Genomic DNA, 11897 nt, shown 5'->3' on the forward strand with positions numbered 1-11897 from the left:
TGAGAAGAATACATGTTTTGGCACTGGGCGCAGTTTCGGTCTTCATCAGGTGCACCCAATTATGGGACCACTGTGGTGCAGATCTAAAATTTGCACCTGAAATGTAATAGGCCCTAGGTTTCTAATATGACCTAACTCAGCCCAATAAATACAGCCACTGTCTTGGTGTACTCAGGCACGTCAGACGTTTTTGCGGGCCCACTTCAGAAAATTCATGCGGGCCACCACCTACCACCGTGCTTGTTTCCAAGCCAAAAAAATAAAATATTCTCTAGGGAGCGAGAAAAGGTAGAGTCTGGTGGAATAACCCTGTTAGCTGCCTCATCATTAATAAACAGGCTGGGCATGTTTCAAAATCCATAAATACATTTTGTAGCGTGATCAAGGGTCCCAGAAAAAACACAGGCCTGGGGAATAACACAGCCTTTACTGAACTTGCTGGAGGGTCAACTTCTTATCCCAGCCACAAGCAACAATGTATGCAAGCAACAACAGATCGTGTCAGCGTTCTGAGCATCATGATTGGCTGAGCCAAACTCAGCATGCTATACATGGGGCTAGTCTAATGTTCGTATGCGCTGCACGCATAATATGGGATTTGAAAAAAAAAGTGACTAACTTAATTAGAGGCATATTCGTTTGATGTACAGTTATCATAAAATTGTATGGCAAGTATTCAAGTGTGTCACAGTACCCAGGAAAAGGAGAGACAATATGTTTATAGAACATGGACAGTGCAGCAAGGCTCAGCCCTAGGTTCAGCAAGATGGTTACTCCATGAAGCAAATGTACAGATTTAAGAGCAGATTTCGGGTAGAATTAAGTCAAAGACCTAATGGTGGGGGTCTGAAAGAAACAAGAGACATTCAACTCCCTCCTGATCGGTGAAACTGTCCTTCTAAAGAGCAGTGCTTAAGTTGAGCCGGGGGTTTCAGGTGCTCGCACCAGCACTTAATTGTCGACACCAGCACTTATGACCGCTGCCACATGGTGGCGCTTTCTGTATAATTTAGAGATGAGCATTACAACAATTGTTTATTAATTCAGTATGCATTAAAAACAACTAATTTTTTGCCGCCCAAGCTATTTTTGAAGCTTTGGGGACCTAGTCACACTTGTGCCAGTGTGCTGGTCAGTAGTTGTGTAGGTTCTGTCATTGGCAATGCTGGTGGAGGGCAATGGGTGGTGCAAGCTGCAGAGGCCTCCCGACTAAAGCCCTGACACTTGTTTTGTTAACAAATTAAGCACTGCAAAAGAGACAATACACCAGTTTGGTGGCTGGAGGTAGTTCTTCTCCCCCCTTTGAAGTGGCCTTTGTCGCCATGTTCAGCACGGTACAATTTAATTGAATAAATAAACCATCCTCTGGGTTTCCTAAGAGAAATCCAAAAATGTTATAGAGTATTTTTACAGAACACTAGTATAAACAAATATTGGCAAAGCTAATTGTTCTGTCTCTCATTGTGGTTTTCAGGCGAGGCCCATGTGTGTCAGTAGGCGAGCCGCCACCGGGCTGACAGGATGCAGTGCCCAGGGGAGCACCACCATCTTAACATCAAGCTCTCATTCGAGCTGTGACAAACAAAAACAAAAAAACTGTGATGAAGTAAGAAAAAAATACACTTGCTTAGTAAAAAGCGTGAAAGTCAGACATAAAATATAGAATGTGTGATGAATGACCATTCTTTTCAGATGTAAAATAATCCCTCATGCTCAAGTAGGCAGAAAACTACACCCAAACAACCAACAAAAAGGCAATAAGACTACATTTCTATGTTGGTTGTTCTAATGTGGGATTGGTGATGCCTCAAGTCAATGGCGAATGGTTCCGGAGTCAAACAAGCATTTGCAAAGCCAATAGGTCCGGTGTACATGAGAGCTATCGCAGGGGCTGCTCTAGGCTCATGGCGGCCCTGGGCAGGGAGCATAGGTAGGGGGCCCCGGAAGAGGGGGTCCGGGCGGGGCACGGAGGCCATTGAAGAGGGGGAGGTCAGGGTGTTTGGAAATGGAACAGAGCCGGAGGCCGCCAAATCCCTGCCAGGGGCCGCCACGCAAATATGTATCCATCCTCAGAGGATTAATATATTAAGGATATATATTGGCGTGGTGGCCCCTGGGGTTTGGTGGCCCTGTGCAGTTGCACAGCTTGCACATGCCTAAGGCTGCCCATGGCTATCGGCTTTGTTAATGCCTTTTAACCATGTCATAGAGCAGCGCTGTTGCTGTGCAAAATGGTTGCAAGTTAGAAAAAAAGCGACATGACACGGTCAGTGCTGACCACGTCCTAGTGCTCTTTTCTGGTTGGACAGGAGAAAGCAAGCAACAATGCGGGGGCACGGGACAAGCAAGCAACAACAACACGAAATGTGGGATGATGGGTTGGGCAAGCAAGCAACAATGCAGGAGGGGGCAACAGGAAAAGGGCAAGCAAGCAGTTCCAGGCCAAGCTATACGGGAGGGTGGCAGGAGAGATGAGGCAGGAAACAAAACGTGAGGTGGGTGGGAGGGACAGGGCAATAAGGCAGGAATGCAGGGGGAAGGAAGCACGGGGTCAGCAAGCAACAATGCGGGAGGACGGGCTGGGGCAAGCAATCAACTATGAGACACACAACAATGGGGCAAGCAACAATGCAGAGGGGGGAAGGAAGGGGGGAAGCAACAATGCAGAAGGGGGAAGGAAGGGGGGAAGCAACAATGCAGAGGGGGGAAGGAAGGGGGGCAAGCAACAATGCAGAAGGGGGAAGGAAGGGGGGAAGCAACAATGCAGAAGGGGGAAGGGGGAATCAACAATGCAGAGGGGGGAAGGAAGGGGGGCAAGCAACAATGCAGAAGGGGGAAGGAAGGGGGGAAGCAACAATGCAGAAGGGGGATGGAAGGGGGGAAGCAACAATGCAGAAGGGGGAAGGAAGGGGGGCAAGCAACAATGCAGAAGGGGGAAGGAAGGGGGAAGCAACAATGCAGAGGGGGGAAGGAAGGGGCAAGCAACAATGCAGAAGGGGGATGGAAGGGGGGAAGCAACAATGCAGAAGGGGGATGGAAGGGGGGAAGCAACAATGCATAAGGGGTGAAGGAAGGGGGGCAAGCAACAATGCAGAAGGGGGGAAGGAAGGGGGGAAGCAACAATGCAGAAGGGGGAAGGAAGGGGGAAGCAACAATGCAGAAGGGGGAAGGAAGGGGGGAAGCAACAATGCAGAAGGGGGGAAGGAAGGGGGGCAAGCAACAATTCAGAAGGGGGAAGGAAGGGGGGAAGCAACAATGCAGAAGGGGGGAAGGAAGGGGGGCAAGCAACAATGCAGAAGAGGGAAGGAAGGGGGGAAGCAACAATGCAGAAGGGGGGAAGGAAGGGGGGCAAGCAACAATGCAGAAGGGGGGAAGGAAGGGGGGGAAGCAACAATGCGGGGCAGGAGTGACGGGGCAAGCAACCAGGGGTAGTTTCTCTTTGCGGGTGGAAGAATGTCACCTCAGTTGCTGCGAGCGCAGTGGCAAACACAGAATAATGAAATGGTCATTACAAATTTATTATGCTGTGTGCTGTCGGCCACAGCGAGTGGATGGGGGGGGGCAGAGCAGATTACTGTGAGTTGCAGGGTGACACTGTAGGTGCTCAGTTTTCATGTCAGATTGGCCAGCTGGCTACAGCCGGCCAATCTGACATGCGCACATCAAAGCCAGCAATCCCAGTGCTGAAAAACAGCTGACGGATTGTGTTTACAGTCACCCAGCCTCAAAATGAGTGGTGGGTTAGCCCGCTCCAACAAAAGCGCCAGGATTGGTTGAATTTACATTGCACAAGGAGGGAAATCCTTCACTTTCCTTCCTGCTCCTCGTCACCCCCAGGATCGGCAAGGGGAGAGGAGCATTGGTTTGGAGTGCCCGGAAGCAAGCAGCATTTATGGTGAGTGCCTCACCATTAATTAATGTTGCCAGCCACCACTGCAAGCAACAATGAGAGGCAAGCAACAATGGTGGAGGGGGCAAGCAACAACTCTGAACGGGATGAGTGGGGAAAGCCTGAAAACACATGCACTCTTATAGAATGCTGCAAGCAAAAGAAACAAGCATTTACAATGCAATGGTCTCGGCAATATTATATGTAGAGCTTTTGGTATTGCTCTTTATATTTTTTTTTTTTTGTATCCCTAAATAAATGGCATTGGCATTTCTATCGGCATTAGCTTTTTTTGCATATGTGATACCTATTGCATTAGCAGAGAGAGAGTGAGGTAGTGAAAGAGAGAAAGAGAGAGAGAGTGAGGTATTGAAATAGAGAGAGAGTGAGATAGTGTGAGAGAGTGAGGTAGATAGAGAGTGAGGTAGTGAAAGAGTGAGGGAGGGAGAGGGATGTTGTGAGGTAATGATCTAAGCATAGAGTGATGTAGTGAGAGAGAGAGTTAGTGAAAGAGAGTGAAAGTGAGTTATGTTATTCGAAACTTCTTAAGCGCATAGACACCCAGGCTTTTCATGGCGAGTTAGTGAGATAGAAAGAGTGAGGTAGTGAGATAGAGAGTGATTGAGGTAGTGAGTTAGAGAGAGAGAGTGAAGTTGTGAGCTAGAGGGTGAGGTAGTAAGAGAGTGAGGTAGTAAGAGAGTGAGGTAGTGATGTTTTGCGAGAGCGAAGTTGTGAGATAGAGTGGTGTGTACTAGTGTGATACAAAAGGAGATATTGAGGTAGTGAGAGTGAAGTAGATAGAGTGAGGTAGAGAGTGAGGTAGTCAATAAGTGCGTTTGTGAGGTGTAGAGAGAGTGATGTAGTGAAAGAGGTAGCGAAAGTGAATTTGTGAGATATAGAGTGAGTGAAGTCGTGAGAGAGATAATTTGTGAGGTAGTGAGATAGAGAGAGTTAATTTGTGAGGTTGTGATATAGCTATTAGGTGTACTAAAGAGCATGTTGAGTTACAGTTGTTTACCTCTGCTCACCTATATGTAATCTTTGTAGATTGTAGGATAAATCTGAATCTCACCGATTCTTAAATCCCAACTTCATAACTTCCTTTTTTTTGTTTTAATATGAACCCACATTTTTTGTTAAAGTGTTCACATACTACAAGATGTCCCATGAACATGCTGCTGTATCCACCTTAATGTACCCGTGGTGTCAGATGTGCAGGAAGTAGGCTTGGTAAGTAATGTGTACCATTATGAATCGTGTAAATTAAAGAGACACAGCTCACACTACAGACTTCATTTTCTATCCCCTCCTCCGATTGTTAGGCACAATTTATGTGAGAAGACATCAGAAAATGATGTAATTATAACAGACCCTGTTCAAATAGCGCACAGCTGAAAAGTTTCCAACATACTGATCCAATTGATGGTGGAAGGAGTACAGTAATTGTTGAATTTTTTACATCCCTGTTCACTTTTTATTAGCTGTTCACTGTACAGAATATAGTCACAGTGGGCTGTAGAGGCAGCCAAACTTATTTGACTGAAGCATCATGAGGCAGTGAGATTCACTAGCAACTTCTCTTTATTTGTTTTGCTGATCTTTCATTTTTTCTAGGTCCACATATTATCAGCACATAGATCCTAGTATTTTTGTTTTCCATTTTTTGTTATTATATCAATCTAGGACTACAACCCCCAAAAAGCAAAGTAAAAGTGTAGCCTAGGTGAGCTACTTGCATATTAGCCTAGAAACTTTGGAGGCATGAATTTTAGGTTGTTCATTTCAGGTTGTAGCAAACGTTTTGTAAGTGCAGTACGTTCTGCCCTGTGTTAATACTGTAATGTCATTAAAAAAATGAACACTTGTGTCGGCACTATGGCCATGAGCACATTAGATGCCTTACTCATAACACACATTTGTAGTTATATAACTCCTCCCTATGTGCACACATCAAACGTTCTGACAATCCGTGGGCGTCCATCCCCCCCCAAAACCCCATATGGGATACTTACTGCATTAGTAGAGAGAGAGTGAGGTAGCAAGATAGAGTGAGATATTGAAATAGAGAGTGAGGTAGTGAGAGAGAGTGATGTAGTGAGATAGAGTGTGAGGTAGTAAAGAGTGATGTAGTTAGAGAGTGGGATGTTGTGATGTAGTGAGATAGGGAGGTAGTGATAGAGAGATTGAAAGTGAGTTATTGTGATAGAAAGAGTGAGGTTGTGAGATATTGATTGATGTAGTGAGTTATAGTGAGAGAGTGAAGTAGTGAGAGAGTGAAGTTGTTATATTTTTAGAGAGAGAAGTTGTGAGATTGTGAAGTACTGAGATAAGTATAGTGTAGTAGACAGAGTTATTTAGTGATGTAGACAGAGAGTGAGGTAGTGAGATAATGAAAAAGTGAGTCCGTGAAAGAGTTCTGTATTGAGGTAGTGGAGTCTGTAACGCTAGTGAGATGTAAACAGAGAGTGACTTTGTGTGTTAGTGAGATATAGAGTGATGTAGTTAAACAGAGTGAAAGTGTTTTAGTGTGATACAAATAGAGGTAGTGAGGTAGTGAGAGTGAGGTAGATAGAGTGAGGTAGTGAGTGACTGAGAGAGTGAAGTAGTTAATGAGTGAGTTTGTGAGGTGTAGTGTTGTTATATGTAGTGAGATTGAAACACACCACAGACTTTTTTTTCCCTCCCCTCCTCCGACTGTTAGGCACCATTAATGTGTGAAGACATTATAAAATGATGTCAGTGTAACAGACCTTGTCCAAATAGGGCACAGCTGAAAAGTTGGCAACATACTGATCCAAATGATGGTGGAAGGAGTACAGTAATAGTTGAATATTTTATATCACTGGTTATTTTTTTGTAGGTGTTTACTGTACAGAATATAGTCACAGTGGGCTGTAAAGGCAGCCAAACTTATTTGACTGAAGCATCATGAGGCAGTGACATTCCCTAGCAACTTCTTTTTATGTTTTTTGCATACTTTTCAATTTTTTCTGTCTACATATGTGCAGCACATAGATCGTATTTTTTTTGCTTTCCCCAGATTTTTATAATAGAAAACTAGGACTACAAGACCCAGAATGAAAATTAAAAGAGTAGCCTAGGTGATCTACTTGCATATTAGCCTTGAAACTTTGGAGGCATTAATTTTCTGATGTTAATTTCCGGTTGTAGCAAACGTTTTCTTAGTGCAGCACGTTCTGCCCTGTGTTAATACTGTACTGACATTAAAACAATGAACACTTGTGTTGGCACTATGGCCATCAGCACATTAGATGCTTTAGTTATAATACACATTTGCAGTTATATAATCCCTCCCCATGTGCACACATCAAAGTTTCTGACAATCCATGGGCGTCCATTTCCCCCCCCACCCCCCCTCTCAATCAAAATATGGGATACTTATTGCATTAGCAGACAGAGAGTGAGGTAGCAAGATAGAGTGAGATATTGAAATAGAGAGTGAGGTAGATAGAGTGTGATGTAGTGAGATAGAGTGTGAGTTAGTAAAGAGTGAGGTAGTTCGAGAGAGGGATGTTGTGATTTAGTGAGATAGGGAGGTAGTGATAGAGAGAGTAGAAGTGAGTTACTGTGATAGAAAGAGTGAGGTAGTGAGATAGAGTTATTGATGTAGTGAGTTATAGTGAGAGAGTGAAGTAGTGAGAGAGTGAATTTGTTATATTTTTTGAGAGAGAAGTTGTGAGATAGTGAAGTAGTGAGATAAATATAGTGTAGTAGACAGATTTATGTAGTGATAAAGATGTAGATGGAGAGTGAGGTAGTGAGAGAAGGAAAATGTCAGTTGCAGGAAGACGCCAAGGGCCATGTTGGACCTACAAAAAAGATAAGAAACATAAGATTATTAAAATTGAAAAGATAGCTCACCTCAATCTGCAAAACAGCCGCGGGTCGGAACGGCTCCATGCACAGCGGTGCACATCGCTGCAGGAAGACGCCAAGGGCCATGTTGGACCTACAAAAAAGATAACAAACATAAGATTAGCCAAAATAAACAAAATGGCTTACATTTAGACGAAACCAACAGCAACATACATACCCGTCTGAAGCGCTCCGTGCACAGCGGTGCAATCGGCTGCAGGGAAACGCCACGGGCCTTGTCGGACCTACAAAAAAGATAAGAAACATAAGATTATTAAAATAGAAAAGATAGCTGACCGCAATCTGCAAATGAGCCTCGAATCGGAACTACTACGTGCACAGCGGTGCACATCGCTGCAGGGTGACGTCACGGGCCATGTTGGACCTAGAAAAAAGATAACATAATATTAGCCTACAAACAAAGTAAACCTTGTTTACCTGTAAAGGAAAACAGTACATCTAACAAAAACTATGTAAAACATTACATCAACAGACCAAAGTTGCTCTCTTAGTCTCGACGGAAACATAAGATGATCCTAAAAAACAAACAAACCTGGCTTACCTGTCAATGAAAACCGTAGATGTAACACAAAATAATTAATACATTACATCAACAGACTAAAGTTGCTCTCTTACCTGTTGAACTTTCCTGAAGATATTGGGAAATGACGTTAACGTGAATAAATGTGCCCCGCCCATGCTGTACTCAAATCAAGTACTCCCCCGTATTCAATTATTAATAGCACTTTCGTCAAACAAATAAAAATTTAAATATCGCCAAAAAAAATTTTAGAAATGAAAGGACAGCTATTAGGCAATACAATAAATAACACAATATCATAAAAAAAGCAGATACGATTATTTTTTAAGAAATAACGTACTTTTATGTCGCAGGAGCCTCGGATCGAAACCGCTCCATGCACAGCGGTGCATATCGCTGCAGGGCGACGCCACCGGCCATGTTGGACCTAGAAAAAAAGAAAATAAACATAACATTAGCCTAAAAAAACAAACCTGGCTTACTTGTAAAGGAAAACAACAACAACATACATTGACCATATTAGACCTAAACATAAGAGAAAAAACATAACATTAGCTACAATACAAAGATGCCTTACTTGGATCCTAAAAAAAAAACCAACATACATACCTGTCTGCAGGGAAACGCCACGGACCATGTGGAACCTACAAAAGACAGAAACAAACATAAGATTATTGCAATAGAAACGATAGATGACCTCAAACTCCAAAAGAGCCTCGGATCGGAACAACTCCGTGCACAGCGGTGCACATCCCTGCAGGGTGACGTCACGGGCCATGTAGGACCTAGAAAAAAGATAAGAAACATAAGATGAGGCTAAAATAAAAAAAAAATGGCTTACCTGTAAATGAAAACGGTAGATGTAACAATAAATAATTAATACATTACATCACATTACATCAACAGACAAAAGTTGCTCGCTTACCTGTAGAACTTTCCAGACGAGATCGGGAAATTACGTTAACGTGAATAAACGTGCCCCGCCCATGCCGTATTAAAATAAAGTACTCCCCGTATTCATTTACTAATAGCACTTTCGTCAAACAAATAAAGTACAAATATCGCAAAAAAAATTTTACCCAATGAAATAACAGTTATCATTTAATACAATAAATAACACACAATATAATAAAAAGTTAGATACAAATATTTCTAAAGAAATAACGTACCTCTAATAACGTACCTGTATGTCGCAGGAGCCTCGGATCGGAACGACTCCGTGCTTACCGGTGCACATGGCTGCAGGAAGAATCCAGGGACCATGTTAAACATAGAAAAAAGAAAATAAACATAAGATGAGCCTAAAAATCAAAAACTGGTTTACCTGTAAATAAAAACAACAATAACATACATCGACCATGTTATACCTAAACATAAGAGAAAAAACATAACATTAGCTACTATAAAAAGATGCCTTACTTGGATCCAAAACAAAAAAAACATACATACCTGTCTGAAAAACTGCGTGCGGCTGAAGGGAGTCTCGACGGACCATGTTGGACCTAGAAAAAAAGATAAGAAACATAAGATGAGCCTAAATAAACAAAATGGCTTACATTTAGACGAAAACAACAGCAACATACATACCCGTCTGAACTGCTCCATGCACAGCTGTGCACATCGCTGCAGGAAGACGCCAAGGGCCATGTTGGACCTACAAAAAAGATAACAAACATAAGATTAGCCAAAATAAACAAAATGGCTTACATTTAGACGAACAACAGCAACATACATACCCGTCTGAAGCGCTCCGTGCACAGCGGTGCAATCGGCTGCAGGGAAACGCCACGGGCCTTGTTGGACCTACAAAAAAGATAAGAAACATAAGATTATTAAAATTGAAAAGATAGCTCACCTCAATCTGCAAAACAGCCGCGGGTCGGAACCGCTCCATGCACAGCTGTGCACATCGCTGCAGGAAGACGCCAAGGGCCATGTTGGACCTACAAAAAAGATAACATAAGATTAGCCAAAATAAACAAAATGGCTTACATTTAGACGAAAACAACAGCAACATACATACCCGTCTGAAGCGCTTCGTCCACAGCGGTGCAATCGGCTGCAGGGAAACGCCACGGGCCTTGTTGGACCTACAAAAAAGATAAGAAACATAAGATTATTAAAATTGAAAAGATAGCTCACCTCAATCTGCAAAACAGCCGCGGGTCGGAACCACTCCGTGCACAGCTGTGCACATCGCTGCAGGAAGACGCCAAGGGCCATGTTGGACCTACAAAAAAGATAACAAACATAAGATTAGCGAAAATAAACAAAATGGCTTACATTTAGACGAACAACAGCAACATACATACCCGTCTGAACAGCTTCGTCCACAGTGGTGCAATCGGCTGCAGGGAAACGCCACGGGCCTTGTTGGACCTACAAAAAAGATAAGAAACATAAGATTATTAAAATTGAAAAGATAGCTCACCTCAATCTGCAAAACAGCCGCGGGTCGGAACCACTCCGTGCACAGCTGTGCACATCGCTGCAGGAAGACGCCAAGGGCCATGTTGGACCTACAAAAAAGATAACAAACATAAGATTAGCCAAAATAAACAAAATGGCTTACATTTAGACGAACAACAGCAACATACATACCCGTCTGAACAGCTTCGTCCACAGTGGTGCAATCGGCTGCAGGGAAACGCCACGGGCTTTGTTGGACCTACAAAAAAGATAAGAAACATAAGATTATAACAATTGAAAAGATAGCTCACCTCAATCTGCAAAACAGCCGCGGGTCGGAACCGCTCCATGCACAGCTGTGCACATCGCTGCAGGAAGACGCCAAGGGCCATGTTGGACCTACAAAAAAGATAAGAAACATAAGATTATTAAAATTGAAAAGATAGCTCACCTCAATCTGCAAAACAGCCGCGGGTCGGAACCACTCCGTGCACAGCTGTGCACATCCCAGCAGGAAGACGCCAAGGGCCATGTTGGACCTACAAAAAAGATAACAAACATAAGATTATAACAATTGAAAAGATAGCTCACCTCAATCTGCAAAACAGCCGCGGGTCGGAACCACTCCGTGCACAGCTGTGCACATCGCTGCAGGAAGACGCCAAGGGCCATGTTGGACCTACAAAAAAGATAACAAACATAAGATTAGCCAAAATAAACAAAATGGCTTACATTTAGACGAACAACAGCAACATACATACCCGTCTGAAGCGCTCCGTGCACAGCGGTGCAATCGGCTGCAGGGAAACGCCACGGGCCTTGTTGGACCTACAAAAAAGATAAGAAACATAAGATTATTAAAATTGAAAAGATAGCTCACCTCAATCTGCAAAACAGCCGCGGGTCGGAACCACTCCGTGCACAGCTGTGCACATCGCTGCAGGAAGACGCCAAGGGCCATGTTGGACCTACAAAAAAGATAACAAACATAAGATTAGCCAAAATAAACAAAATGGCTTACATTTAGACGAACAACAGCAACATACATACCCGTCTGAACAGCTTCGTCCACAGTGGTGCAATCGGCTGCAGGGAAACGCCACGGGCCTTGTTGGACCTACAAAAAAGATAAGAAACATAAGATTATAACAATTGAAAAGATAGCTCACCTCAATCTGCAAA

Source organism: Lissotriton vulgaris, chromosome 11, assembly GCF_964263255.1.
Source record: "Lissotriton vulgaris chromosome 11, aLisVul1.2, whole genome shotgun sequence".
In the NCBI taxonomy this organism is placed as follows: domain Eukaryota; kingdom Metazoa; phylum Chordata; class Amphibia; order Caudata; family Salamandridae; genus Lissotriton; species Lissotriton vulgaris.